This window comes from Anas acuta, chromosome 12 (genome assembly GCF_963932015.1).
Source record: "Anas acuta chromosome 12, bAnaAcu1.1, whole genome shotgun sequence".
NCBI classification, from domain to species: Eukaryota; Metazoa; Chordata; class Aves; order Anseriformes; family Anatidae; genus Anas; species Anas acuta.
In genome coordinates this window covers 15,874,620-15,889,798 of record NC_088990.1, presented here as the reverse complement: position 1 = coordinate 15,889,798, position 15,179 = coordinate 15,874,620, and the positions used below count along the sequence as shown (strand labels likewise).

The 15,179-nt window shown below is 39.9% G+C and overlaps 2 long non-coding RNA genes across 12 annotated transcripts in view; one reads left to right on the top strand and one right to left on the bottom strand.

The window, feature by feature from the left end:
- LOC137863064 (uncharacterized) overlaps positions 1–15,179 on the bottom strand; it is a 79,392-nt gene that overhangs the window by 42,779 nt on the left and 21,434 nt on the right. For 3 of the 11 annotated variants that reach the window (XR_011100660.1, XR_011100664.1, XR_011100663.1), the window contains one exon: positions 4,828–4,915. The exons of the other annotated variants lie outside the window; for them this stretch is intronic. This is a non-coding gene — a long non-coding RNA (uncharacterized lncRNA). The remainder of the gene's footprint in view (positions 1–4,827; positions 4,916–15,179) is intronic. 11 annotated transcript variants of the gene reach the window in all.
- LOC137863065 (uncharacterized) overlaps positions 1–15,179 on the top strand; it is a 45,723-nt gene that overhangs the window by 16,189 nt on the left and 14,355 nt on the right. The window lies entirely within an intron of this gene.

The following is a 15,179-nucleotide window of genomic DNA, read 5'->3' as shown; positions in this document are numbered from 1 at the left end:
CAGGTCACTGCTGTGAAATGGAAAAGAGTTGGGAAATTATGATAATAATTCCAGAATATTTGGAATAGCAGAATATCCAGCTGAGGACAGGTCATAGTGCATTGGAAAGTTTACAGTTTCTGACATAGCCTTCCAATGAAGAAGTAAAAGGTGGTATTTCCTAGTGCACACACCTTATAGATGCTTGCCCTGATGCAGTCTGGCCTCTGAGCATAACCACCAAAACAAATCTTATCTAGATACATGCACAAGGAAATGGCAGAACAGAAAGAAATCCTATTAGCATTCCTCACCATGCTAGTTTGCAAGTATTGAAACGATGAGCTTGAAACATACACAATATTTCATCGGCAAGGCTCCAAGTAAATTAATTGATAAAATACTTTCTTTTCTAAGTAATCTAAATCTCAGTGTGCAGAAGTCTTCCTTTTATTATCCTTGCAGCATCCTTACTTGCAGTTTTCCTTGGGCCTCTGAGCAGGAATCAGCCTGTGCAGTGACAGAGATTACTGAATTCTCAAGGACAGACCATTCTCCCAGATTAAACAATATTCACTCTCTGTCAAAAGCTTAGCTTCAAAACTGCCAAAGCATGAGGAGAACGAGATGCTGCTTAGACCTTTCTGTGCATGACAGGATAAAATGCAAGACTTCTCTGCCTAAAGGAATCCAGATAATGAAATAATCTTTAATCTTTGTCCCTTCAAGGCACTCTCAACACCTGTTATCCTTGATACTGTCACGGGCAAAAAAGTGTGAGAATTCATCTCAAGGCTGGTAATTATTTCAGCTAATTATTCATTTGGATGTGGGGAGATTACCAATGCTCCGTCAGGTGCAACGCTGGCCACTTTTATTCTAGCTGATGTTTCACAAAGCAAGGAAGTTGCTGTTCTCCCATTCTCCAGCTTGGCAAAAAGATGAACTCCCATGCTATTTACAATTTGTATTACAATGTAACAGCCTGGCCACATGGTTAAAATCAAATCCTTGGCAATTCATTTTACAGCTGAACGTTACTGACTTCATTCAATCTGATTACATTCAGCAACACCTCAGTGTCCAGTATTTTTCTGGATCAGCATTTTCCCAATGTACCTATTCCCAACCTTCCAGAATCGCCTTTATGTCTACAAATATGAACCAGATGTCTAAGTAATGTGCTTTATTTTATCACTTCTCTTTCTACATCACTGGTGGGTGCAGATCACAAGTGCTTATTGGTGATGAACAGACAGTAAATAAATACTCCATGGATTCAGGCTTTTTGGTGCAACTCTGCTAAGGCATGAAAATGTGGGAAGTTCAATTTTATGAGCACAAAGATCCCAAGACAGTGCCTATCTTCAAAACTTTCTCAGACAAAAATTCCTTTCCAGGCCTTTCTTTAGACAGCATGCTAAAACCAGTCTGAGTTGTTTCTGTGGTCTGATGATGAGCTCAGACTGCTTCTCTACTACTAGCTGTGTCTTTATTAAGTGCTTTACCTCTTTCCACCCAGGCAAATACCAAGCAAATGTTTCTCAGCCTTCAGCCAGAGCAAAAGCATATAGCTATGTTTTAGCGTGGAGAGTGTTCGTCTCAGCTACTAATTTCTAATTTGCAACCGTCCAGATGAATTGGGAGTTGTTATACACACACCCAACTAAAGGTCAGTGTAGCCACAGAAGGATTTATGGAGAATGCTGCTCACATTTCTGAGAGGTGATGCTTGCTACCGATCTCTAGGGAAAGCTTTGCTTTTCCAAATATTGAAATTCTAGTGGATACAATACTGAAACCAGACTCTGAAGTGACTGCCTATATAAGAGAAAGACCACAAGTTTCCCCATTTGACAGATTCTGTTGGAAAACAGAGTCAGTAAACATTTAACAGGTGTTGTTGGAAAAAATCACAGATCCATTCAATACAATTGCAGTGGAAGAGGATCCTTTTCCCTCACATCATTGCCACAAAACAAGGAGTCTTCTTTTTCTCTCACGTCTGTGCCAGAGAGGGACGGTGAAATCTCCAGCTGTAGAGATATTCAACACCAGACTTGACAAGGCCATGAGCAAACCTGATCAAGCTCTGAAATCAACCCTGCTTCTAAAGATTCCTCTCAACACAAATTAATCTGCAGTCTTTTGCTTTTATTGGAGGTATTGGAATTAAGGGAGGTGCACCAGTCTTTTCTTGAGGCCTGGGTATAAATGAGCCTGTCAGCTGAAGGTCACTTGCAAGCCTCTTCCACCCCCCAGCTCTAATTGCCTGGGGTACAGGTGGACTGGAGCAGAAATCCCACAGTCCAGCAAGGTAACTACTCAACAACCAGCTACAATCCGATCAGCACACAGCTAGCATGCAATGGAAGAAGAGCAGGAACAACAGTGGTCCTGCTCAGCTTGAGTTTCTGTACAAACAGAAGCACAGTCCTTCAGCACTGCCTTTTCTCCATAGGAGGCCATGCTTTTTCAAATCCGTATAGCCCAAAGAGAAATAAAGGTATAGCATATTACCCACTTCTGAGAGAAATCTCCTTAAAGATTTTTTCAAAATAACCAAAATATTCTTGACTTTGAAAGAAAACCTTGGAAATAGCAGAAAACAGATTTTTTAAGTTTAATCGGTCTTTAGTTTTCTAAGTGTTAAATTACATAAAAACACAGTACCATAAAACAATCATTTTAATGCACAGTATAGCAAATTGCTTTGATTTTCCTTTTTAATAATCGTCACTCAAAGACTGCTTCAGGTTCTTAAATAATTGGGAAGACAACCCTAGCCCCTCAGAATCCAGTGGTCATTAGCAGATAAAGATCCTAAAGAGCTGCACTGCTCCAAGCAGCAGAGTGGTTTTATATTCTTAAAGAGGCAATTAATAATTCTGTATTGTTTTTTTCCCCTCAGTTTGTGAATTTTCTGTGCTGTGTAGAGGGCATTATTTATGGTCTAGTTTGCTATCAAGGAGGATTCTTCGCTGGCTGACAGATTTCTTCTGACATGTCTCATACAGAAGGTTGTACACTTTGGGAAAGAGAAAAGTAGCAAATAGTCTGTAGACTCTAATTCTCTTCCCCCTGAAAAAAGGGTCCTTTGAGAGTCACTGCTCAGAAGCACATTCCCTGGTCTCAAGCATCAGTACTACATTCTCTAGAGCACTTAGTTTTGCTTGGAAGATAAGTGTATGAGGGCTTTATGGTACATTTAGGCAATTAATCATACATATATCACCACATGTTTTTTCAGCACAGAATATATTAAAAAAATCTCTCTGCCCTTCCCACTCTTCCAGCCAAGGCTCTCAGACCACCATAAGAATTCCTATTCTTTCCTGCTTACTTTCTACTGTATAGATTCACTGCCATTTGATCCTCCAGTTATTTAATCCATTATACCAAACACATTCATCTCACTGCTTCTAATCTTGTTCATTTGTTCCTCACGTATTGAGAAAGCAAGCCGGAGTGAGTTGTAGCTACTGGCATCAATATCTGATCCTTTCCTCAGGCAATTCTCTCTGACCTCCTAGCACTAGGAGTATTCCTTGTGACCCTAGATCTCTTCCTTTATTCATTCTCCTTATTCTGGTCTTCTTTCTACTCATCTGTGCCCTGAAAAAGCATGATGGCATGTACAAAGGAAAGGCCTATTCATTCCTCGCCAGGAAGTCTTCTCTCTCCTTTTCTGATATCCCAACTATAAATACCATAAGCTTTCTGTTCCAGTGCCCTACTCTCTGTTCATTTCAATTCTTTCTAACCAGTTGGGAAGATTTTCTAGAATCCAGTCTCTCAGCAAGAAGTCTAGTCTGCCTTTTCTCTGTATCTCACCCCAGAAATTGTTTCTTTTGTCTTCTTCACCTATCAAAGGTTAGGTTGGCGTCCTGTGCTGAAGCACTTCAACACTGTAGTTCAGATGGAAATACCCCAGTTTTCAAATTAATGTTCTTCAGTTACCAATTACATATGGTGTCTGAGGTCATATTATATCAGTTCTGTGACTGCATGGTCATAGCTTCATATACACTACAAAGAAGGTGTCAAGCACAGTATCAACAGTTGATGAGCCAGATATGGAAAAAGCATACGGCACAACTGAAGGCATTCTTCTGTCTATTAAAATTTGGCATGTGTGTATACGTGAGCACTTTTTCCTTAATTTGCTGAATAAACATATGAAATTCTGCCTTATTTTTCTGTATAAGAAAAAAAGTAAAGGGACAAATCAAAATGCTCATTCTAGGTTACTACCTGATCTCAAATGAAGACTGTAATAGTCTACCTGCTAAAAAATGTTCCTTGTGCTATACGTTCAAAACCATGAGGCATCACAGAACTGCTTTACTGGCTTCTAAATGATTAATGTAGCAGAAAAGAATATCAGATCACTGTTGATCATATGAGATCATGTTTAAACATGAAAGATATTTACAAGCTCTGGTATTTACTTTTACCATTGAAGAAATTATATGGCATGTAAAAAAGTCCCAATCCTAGTCCCATGGTATTACCTATAATATGCAGGCACACAACCCCACTCCTTTACATTTATATTACACTCCTTTATATACATTTTCTATGTATCTAAATCAACTGATTGCATGTATTAGATGCCACCTGCAATCAGTTGATTTAGATACACAGAAAAAACTGCAGCAATATTGCCCGAATATTAACAATAACAACCAAACAAATATTAACAACAAAGTCAAACCAAAACAAAAAAGCAGCCATTCTCCATTTCTTAGCCTAGTGACTACATGTTCCTTTTCAAGCTACGGTGCTCCTTCTCGGAGGCACTCTGCATCCTTTAACATTGGTTGAATATACCCCTCAGGATGTTACCTGTAGATCTTATGGAAAAACTTCCTTTCTCTTTCCAGAACTCTCTTCTTGGTTCAGCTTTTCATTGCAGAGTCTTGGCAAATTTCAACTGCAGTTCAACAAAGTGGGCAAATGAGAAAAGTCTTGAGGTTTAAATACAAGAACAGTTTTCACCTTCCTGCTTAGGACTTAAAATTGATGATTCCATTCCCATTGGTTTAAGCCTATAACTCAAACTAAAATCCCAAGCGAGGCAACAGTCCAAGTAGCCTCATTCTGTCAGGTAAGGAGTCAAAAATCACTGGGTTGAAAGAAAGGTTTGAGGGGGAAAAGAAAAAAAAAGAAAAAAAAAAACTTAGAAAAGAACCGAAGAGCTCTCTGATATCCAGTAAGGAACTGGTGAGGAAGAGCAGCAGTTTAAAGTTCTCCTGGCAATGTAAGAGGCATCCTCAGAATTAGGTGAATTTTCAAACAGGTAAAAATGATGTTTTCAACCCATTTTTTTCACAGAATCACATTTTGACTCATAAAAAACTCTCAAAATCTTGCCCTTAATCAGAACATATTTTCTTATCACTTTATTACAGTTAAATTGGCAGATAAGCTGGCAGGTGATTTCCTATGTGTTATTAGCACTGCTAACAGCAATAAGAAGGTGACAGCCCTTATTTCTCTTTTTCTGCATGGTGTCAGCAATTCTTGTTGCCCTTGCTACTTTATAAAACAAAACAAAAAACAAAAACAGAAACAAAGCAAAACAAATCCACAGAAACAGTATGAAAGCACAAGACTCCAAAAAGTCAATGACACTTCCCCAAAAGGCCTCTCTTTTGGAAACTGATCCCAGCAACCCAAGTTACAGGCAACTGTAAACTACCAACAGCCACAGAGCACAAGAACACAAGGAGCACAACCACCACCATAATCTCACTGCTCAAAAAGCAAAGTTCCAGCCATAACTCCAAAGTTCCATTCATAACTCCACAGAAATGATTTAAGCAACAGATTTTGTACTTTCCTGCATATACAAGTTCTCACAGAGACACAGAAGATTCGTTGTGATGATTTCAAAATTGTTTCCCATAACAAGTATAGGAAGATTGACTTAAACAAGTATTTTCACAAATTTTATATAGCTTTTTCATTCAAACTGTCCAATTTCGTTAACCAAATTTTAGCTTGCTGGACTGTGATACCTTCTTTGTTTTCCTGCATCTATATGGTCTTTCTGTTCCTGGATAATATGTATTTGTTTTCATCACCATCTTCCCCTTAAATACCTTTCTATAAATGACCAAAATTAATGAGCTGTTGTTTAACAATGAGATCATCTGTATTCCTTTGCCACCTTTCACAGAATTACCTGAACATGTAGGCAGTTCTAAGACCATAATTATAAAATAGCAACAGTAAAAGAGGCAGTATCTTACTTGACTATATTAATTAGACTAATACTATTACCTAATTTACTAATATTTTGAAGCCAAAGTTTGCTGTTAGCAACTACCAAATTTACAATCTAAAAGCAAACTGGCCATTTACAAAAATCTTTAAGTTTTATACATTTATAATCCAGAATACTGAAAACCTCATGTACCCAGCTTGTTAACATAATACAGTGATATTATAGATTGAAAATACTTGGACAGCTTGAAAGTCTCCTCTTCCAGTGTAATGGCTTGGTGCATAAAAATGAATATTTTTCTAAAGCATGATCCCTCAGCTCCTCACTGAAGATTTCAGCTCATTTTACGACACATGATGAAGCATCTTTCCTGTTATAATGTGACAATGGCACTACTGAGCACAACAATTTGAGTCTGAATATGCCACTGCAAGACAGAAAAAACCTGAAGAGGCAATTCCACCCAGAACTATACAGCGAATGCATAAGAAAGAGGAAGACAAATGATTAAAGATGCATTAGCACAGTCTGAAAAACAATGCTCTCGACAAAAGAACCCTTGGTATGTCTGGTAAAAGGGGAACAGCACAGAGATTAGCTGAACGAGATGGACGAAGAATGTGAGAGATTCTGACAGAGTCACTTTTAAATACTTGAAATGTAAATGTCTCTGTTCAGACAAAAGTCAATTTTAAAACAATCTCTCTATAAAATAAATCACTTCTGAAGAGGTTTCGTACATCTCAGAAAAAAAAAAAAACTTTTCCTAATTAACCAGCTTAAGTATTAAATCAGCAAATGGAGTAACCAAAAGTGCATCAATTATAACCCTGATGTTTTTATTTCAGGTAAATTAACATACAACACACTGAACATCCCCACCACGCTGTTGTTCTCCCCCTCCCCCCTCCCCCCCCCCCCCCCCAACAAACTCTCCAAGTTTGGAGCAGTTTTGTAACCTGTGCTGAAGATATTCCTTGCCTCATGCCACCTCCCAGCACGCACTGCATCTGGGCCCCACTCCAGTTCAGGAAGTGCACAGAAATCAGCAGCTAGTGAGAGTGATTCAACCCAGGTCACCCCCTAGGAATCAATGCCTTCAGAGGGAAGCATCTGTTCAGACCAATACGGACCTATCTTGGCCTTACAAGGTGCCTTTGTACAGACTGCCCCAAAGAACACATGAGAGATAGATCTATATTTGATATATTAAACTCCGTAAATTTTTTTTTCCGTTCTCATGTCCACCATTTTCCAAAAATAAACACCACGTTGCATCCCCACTGCTAAACAAACTAAACCATTTGCTGTACAGCCAAACTGCAGGGAGAACCTGTTTGTGGCCTTGTAAGAGAACCAGTCCTCTAACCTCGATTTGTACACTTGACAGGAGGTAACCTGTATACTGGCTCCTAGCACACCTGGTAGCAGCGTTACTACTGTTTGACAGCCTTCAAGCACAAAAAAGACAGGGATCTCCTGGAAAGAGTCCAGCAGAGGGCCACAAAGATGATACAGGGCCTGGAGCATCTCCCCTGTGAGGAAAGGCTGAGAGACCTGGGGCTGTTCAGCCTTGAGAAAAGAAGACAGAGGGGATCTTACTAATGTTTATAAATGCCTTAAGTGCAGGAGACAAAGGGATATGGCCAACCTCTTTTCAATGGTCTGTGGGGACAGGACAAGGGGCCATGGCCACAAAAAGGAGCCCAGTAAGTTCCTCCCCAACACGCGAAAGAGCTTCTTCATGGTGAGGGTGATGGAGCACTGGGACAGGCTGCCCAGGGAGGTTGTGGAGTCTCCTTCTCTGGAGATTTTCAAGGCCTGTCTGGACGCCTACCTGGGCAATCTGCTCTAAGGAACCTGCTTTGGCAGAAGGGCTGGACCCGATGACCTCTGGAGGTCCCTTCCAACCCCTACAATTCTGTGATTCATTTAAGTCTCTGGAATACCTTATGGACTGCTAAACCAAGTTATCTATTTCCTTCAAAATCTCAAAATGAAATTAAGAATTTTTAGAGACTCAAACTGTAAAAGATAACTGCTTTAATAACATTCTACTGGGTTTCTATAAAGATCTAAGATACAAAGTTTTGATGAGAAGCAGACGTTTTAAATCTGGTTTGAGGTTTGCACATTGCCCACATTAACACATCATTTGCCTCTGCAAGGTATATGGACCCTTTAGAATGGTACAAAGCAGTCATATACATGAAAGAGGGTGATCATTTTATTTTAAACAGAATCCATTAGTATTCTTTCAGCTTCTGTAAACCTGAAAATCATTATTGCCACTCCACATTTGTACTGTGCATTGGACATGGCCACCAAGAGTACCTCCCTCAGTACAGGGACACAGAGCCGTGCAGATTCCCAGCCTGATTCATTAGTGAACTCTGCATCACTTACTTGTGTTTTCTACAGAATTAGCTTGCAAAAAGTGTGGGAGATTTCAGAAGTGATGAAACACCGTAACCATCCTGCTGCTGCTGCAGCGTATGAATGTCTGGCACCCTGGTGTTTCTCACAGGGATGCATAGCCCAGAGAAGGCAATCTGAACTGATCAAGATATTCCTGAGGGAACTCTTCATTAAATCCTAGCCATTTATAACTCTAACTCATTACAAGAAATAATTACCATAGCAACCACTGCACACCATGTTTTTGCTAGTAGGAACAACTGTGTGTCTTCTTGGGGGAGGAAGTAGGAGGGAAACAAGTCAAACCAAAAACTTCTATGGAGGTTCAGCATAGTCAGTCTTAATTAGATTATGTTTTCCTGCCTTTTATTTTAGTTTAATCAAAAGGACGTGTTTTCTATACTATGTATGCTGTTTCAAACAAGCAGCAAACATTTCAGAATTTAAGTACAACAAAGCATATCAACATTTCACAAGGCTTTATACCAAAGCCCTTTGGTGCTTTGACTTAAGACAGCACTTCACGTACCCCACTCTGAAGGCCTCACTTCTGATTTCACTTAGGACGTAAAGGCAAGCTAGGCTGCTGGCTTATGACTTGGGGAACCTGATTTTTGGTTCTTTATTATTTTTTCCTCTGTGTCAGAGCTCCTACATGACTCCCATTTTAACCTAAAAGCTCAAAAGACGTTTAGGTACCTGAGAGGACCCAATCAGAGAAAATGTAACACAACTTCTCATCCATAACAACAGAAATAGCACTGCCTTAACTGCTTTTCTGCAAACACACTACAGTCTGTGACGTGCTTAGATGCTCAGAGCAGAGGAATCAAACAACACCATGGTAGATAGTGATGCAGAACCATGGATAGTAAGTCAGAAGAGTTGTGCAAAATGAAGACCAGAGGGAGTTCAGATACAGGTCTGACATCTTCAGTCATGTGAGAAACAGAAGAAGAGAAACTGGTAATAGCTCTGTTGCCTTCAGCTCCCTTAGGCATCATCTCCCAAGACAGATGCCTTTTTGCTCCTATGGATCTCACTGGGAGTTTTGTCATTACCTCCAAATACGCTCAAATTGGTGTTTTCACTGGCCAGGGTTTCAAAGGCTGCAGGACAAAGTGTTGAAGGCCAAATTCTAATACTTTGCAAGATATCCCAAAAGTGTTCAAAGAAACTTAGACAATTCTAGAAAGCTAGTCAAGTATCTACCTGCTGCTTTCAGTGCCTGGTTATTTCAAAATTGGTTGCTGTTAAGAGACCAGCAACAAGACCCAGGACTTGTGAGGACAGTGCTGATCACCTGCACAGGGAGTGGAACCGCTCAGCTGAAGGTCGCCCAGGCAGTTGTAGCGCATTGTTGTATTGTACATTTATGGGGTTTGCCTAGGAGCAAATGTTAGCAAAATAACTTTGGAGGCTGTGGTCTCTGAAGGGCTGGAAGAGCTTACTTCATCATGAAGTTTTATAAATATCAATTACAGATTTCAAATAGCAATAAAACAAAGGTTTTACCCCCTTCTGAGCTCCTCCCACTTGTCAAGCTTTCCCTTCCTTTCTTCAGAGGAAAATCCCTATTCTTTTACTTCACAGGATTAAAGAAGGCAAGAAAGTAAAACCCTAGGGGCTGGGAGACTTAAAGGACTCTGTAATGAACAGCTTCATGGTAGTTAATCACTTTAATCGTTCTTCTCTTTTCTCAATAAAAGTTTCCCTTTCTGTATTCTCCAAGTGCTCTCTAGCCCTTCTCTAATGCAATGCCCAAGGGGTTAGAGTGTGTTCCCATGCTGGAACACTGGCCTGGGTAGGGAGCAAAAAATCCCTTACTCTTTTGGTGATTTTCTTCTGAAAGCATTCCAGGATTACCAAATTCTAACTGCAGCACCATGTGGAACACGCGTTTGCTAGCAATTACAAGATGTACATCTGTGGCATGTGTATATTAATATAAACTTTGGATGAAAAGCTAGTCTTTTTTCATGGCTGTAACTCTATTTAGGAAGAATAAGCTTGAGGTAAAAGACAGAAATATGGGTCTGACACCTACTCCAATGGTTTGGGCAAAGAGACAGGAAAAAGAAAGTAACATCTTAAAGAGTGTTGATTCTTCTATCTCAGAGAAAAAGTAGATGAGATTCCCAGCTAGATGCTACGTGTGCCTCCCTGCATTCGATCATCAGTGGTTTTCTGTCTGGAAAGAAGGGATTGCCGACTGCAGCAGAGGCTCTTTGGCCTGGTTTGACATCTTACTGACCTCTCTTTCTGAAGGGATGGGTTTGAACATAACTATAAAACACAAGTTACTTTCAAGCATTTATCAGTATTAACAGATGATGAATACTATGTCTATTTATAGATCAGCAGGAATTTGACGGACTGCTATTTTTAAAACGTGTTTGTTTTAAATCGTGCCTTTCTTCAGACCTATTTTGAAGTCTTTTTAGTTTATAAACTCATTGAAATAAGTGCCTTAGTTCGTAGAATGGAAAATAATTTCTTCACCTCCAAATGCTGTAAAATAACTGTACAGGGAAAAAAAACACTCAAAGTTACAGCAGTCTTCTGCCTCCTCTGCCCCCCCCCCCTTTTTGCTTCTCGCCAACTACTAACAATAAATGTAAAAGTAATCCTACTTTCTATCTGAAGCTATCTCAGCTTTAAAAGAACCTTCCAAAAATGATTGATGCTATGATTTAAACCCAAAGGTAACCCCTGAAATCTGCTTAGAATAGCAACAAATGCCTAACAATATCTCAAGCGCTTGTAGCAAAGAAATCTAATCTCTGAACTCCTAAAGGTCAAGATTTACTGCCTGGTAACATGGCTCAAGTGTAAATGCTCTGTAATGCTACACTAGGTGATTGCTTTTCTCTCTAGACAATGTCAATTTTGTCCAAGTAGCTGCAGATGTGTCTAGCATTAAGTCAGAATGGTGTCAAGGGCCCTTCTTGAGCAGTACCGGCTTCTCAGAGAAACTGGTCCTAAAGCCCTAGTCTATTAAGACCATACCCAAAAGACAGACATTTAAAACTTAAAGGAGGCTGGAGAATCAAGGTGTATTAGAGCTCTAATGTTTCAGAGTCAGGAAGCCCAGGAGAAGAAATTCTCTGGTGATACAAATGCACATCCTCAAATCGCACAGGTCTTCTCAGCTCCCCCACAGCCAGTGCAGCTAAAGTAACTTACACCAGAAGAGTATTTGGCTCTGAATATTCTTCTCTCTAAACTTTTTCCTCTTGTATTTCCTCAGTCAGGTGCTGCCATGTAGCCATGGTGTCGCAGTTCAGACTCCTCCCACACAGGTAGCCCTGCATGCCCTTCCTACTCTATCTAAGCTACTTATACCCAGTACCTATAGCAGCTATGAAATCTAACCTTACCCTTATTCCTAAACCATTCATCATTGCTATGACCTGTTCAAGCTACAGGGACACAGTAAACAAAGATTTCAATAAATTAAAGACTATATATGGTGTCATGTCCAAGAAAAATAAGATCATGGGGAAGGCACACCCCATTTGCCAATAAGCAGTTAGAATCAGTCTGCAGAAGCTTCAGTGCCCTTAGCTCTGTTTCTGTGAGAGACGCAACACAAAATGGCTCCGAAAAGCACAGTGCATGTTCCTCACACTCTTTCCTGTTTCATCATACCAACACTCGTAGCTGTGTAACAAGGCAGGTTGAACCCTGTTCCAGCAGGGCTTCTTATAGCCCTTCCCACGCCAGTGTTACAGAGCAGTGCAGCAACTAGCAAGATACCTACCAGGCCTCAGGAAACATGAAACAGGCCCATTGCATCTTTCACATCTGCAATGTCAGGAAAATATTCATGTGGAAGCTTGGGATGACTGAAAGGCTAGCACTGGATAGCTAAACCCAAGGACAGCATTGCCCAAGAGCCTGAGGTATCTTAGTTAGAACTGAGTCCCTAGCCTCAGTTATTTTCTACTTATTTTTCCCCAATGCTTATTAATGGCATCAGAAGCATCCAACCAAGAGCTCCCCTTTTGTAGAGCCACTGTTTATTATGATAGTAGGTATGAAGCAGAACGCTCATAGAAACATTCAAAAAATGCTTTCCAAAATCATTTCCTCTAAACATTTATCTGGTACCCAAACTCAAAATATTGTTTGTTAGAGATTAACTTGCCCTGGATAACTTGTTTTGCACGTTTCCTCCAAGGATATTTCAATAAGGTGTTTAGAAGATTCATATATTATTAACAAATATTTTGATAACTGTATGATTGCATGATGTAGTCCAACAAAACATTTAGCCCGTGTCTTATTTCACTCAGCTGAGAATTCTTTGAACTCTACCACAGCTTCCTGGACAGGGCTGCTTTGTGCCACGGTTCCTGTATGGAATGCTTTGTGCCAACTTAGCATACACACACCTCACATCTGTACCATATTTAAGATATCTAGTAGGCTTTTACACACCAGTTACACTGAAATTTCATGTATTAAAATGGCACAGAAACACTTATTTCCACAAGTCTGATGCTTGTATTTCAGCCTTCTTCAAGAGCAAAGAATGTTCTCTTTCAAATTAAACTTGTCACGGAAAGCAGTAAGGAGCCTTTTGAAAAAGTGTTGACAGGATCAGATTCTGTTTATGTGGGGTAACTAAAAAAAAAAAATCAATGTAAAATTCTAGTGCAAACAACAGAGTTTAAGATTAATTACACTTGCTGAGTCTCTGGCTTTAAATCATACAAGTAATTTCATCAGTGCTACTAGAACAGGCATTCCTGCCAGACCTCACTGTGAGCTTACTCACCTATATCATTTGAAGTAATTCTTTTGAAGTCTTATTTATGGGCGCGTGAGAAGCACGATGCCATACAGCCTCATGCTGGGCATGCCGTCATTAAGCTCTGAATGGCAGCAAATGTAATTTAACTTCTCTGAACAGCACCATTTGGAATAGGCCCAGGAAAACCTAGTATAAAACTAATTTCTAGCAGCATCAGATATGTAAGTATTTACAGAGCTCTTTGTAAACACACCGCAATTAAAAACATTTAATAGAGAGCAAACCCATTTTACCATATGGCAAATCATCTTCAGTTAAGGCAAGAGAGCCTTCGTGTCTGACAAAGAGGGCAAGGGAGACAGACTGTAAATTCCAAATACCTGACAGAGAAGGGGCCCCCAGAATAGCTTATAGAGCTTGGAATTACAATAATAACATAGAAAAAGTAGTGCCAGGCCTCAAATCTTTGTCATGGGATACAAAGACACCTGTAAAAATCGCTATATAGGACCAACATACCTTACATGAAAAATAATGGCTTCAAGCAGCAGGAAGTATGAGTTACAGCATTATCCCAGAACATCACAGCCTGTTAGAGCTGTCGGGAACTGCATCAGGAGATTAATCTCTGATTAATCAGGGAGGTATCACCAAGAGCGACACGTGATACAGTTAAACCCTCAAACTCCCTGCAGCAAGAATTCAGGTGGCGACCTCAACAAGATTCAAGTGTGGACTGACAATGCAGATGCAGTGTGACAAAGCACAATGCAGTGTGACACAACGGAGAGAACAACAAGAACCAGTCTCCCTTGCATCAGCAGGTCATAAGCCAATCAAGGAAGAAGGTGCCCGACTTCACGCGATTGCCAGCCCGCTATAATCAATTTTTCTTTTGCATCAGCACAGAAATGTGTCTGTACAAGCTGCGAGCAAGACGGCACAGCAAAGAAAATGCTTCCGGAAGCCCAGTTCTCTGGATCTGCAGTGATTCTGGTGAACAAAGGCATCTGCTCAAAGTTGTTTGTTTTTTTTTTTTTTAAATTTAGATTTTACAGGAAGTCAGATCCTGGAGTTGTCAAATGGCTCAGAAATACCTGAGTAGTCTTTGGTGGGTTAAATGCTTTCATAACAGGTCAAAGTTGAGTGAAATTTTTAATCTTACGTTTGTCCTAAGTGAACCAATATGCAGAACTAATGAGATCATAAACTTGTCCTCCAGTTAATGTGGTAGGTGGAGGATTGGGGAGGAAGGAAGATGAGAGGCTGCCCAAACTTGTCAACTTGATTAAACCAGTTTAATTCATGAATAAAAGAATTCGTAAATAAAAGAATACCCATAATAGCAGAGAAATTATTCACTGGGATATGAAACTTGCACCGAGGATGGCTTCAGCTGCTCTGCTTGCTCAGTATTCAGAGTAACCTAGCCTTTTTAAAGTCCTGAGAAGAAACTAAAACACAACTCCTACAAGAAAATTACTTTTTTCCTCAAGTTAAAGACAAATTGTCTTTTTAAAAAGTTCAGTACAGAACGTGCTCCTGTCACAAACTAACAACTGTGGTTTTCTTCGTGTATGATCTTTATAAAACCATAGCGATGATCTAGAAAGGGCTGTAACTGCATCTAGTCTGACAAGTTAACGCACGTGTGTTGACTGAATTGCTTCTCTTACTAGCTACTACACATGCACAATACAGAAAGCAACATCATGCAAAAAAGCAACAATCCCATACTTTGTCTCTAAGAGCAATGCCATGCATCAACAGACACTGAGGAAGACTGAACAA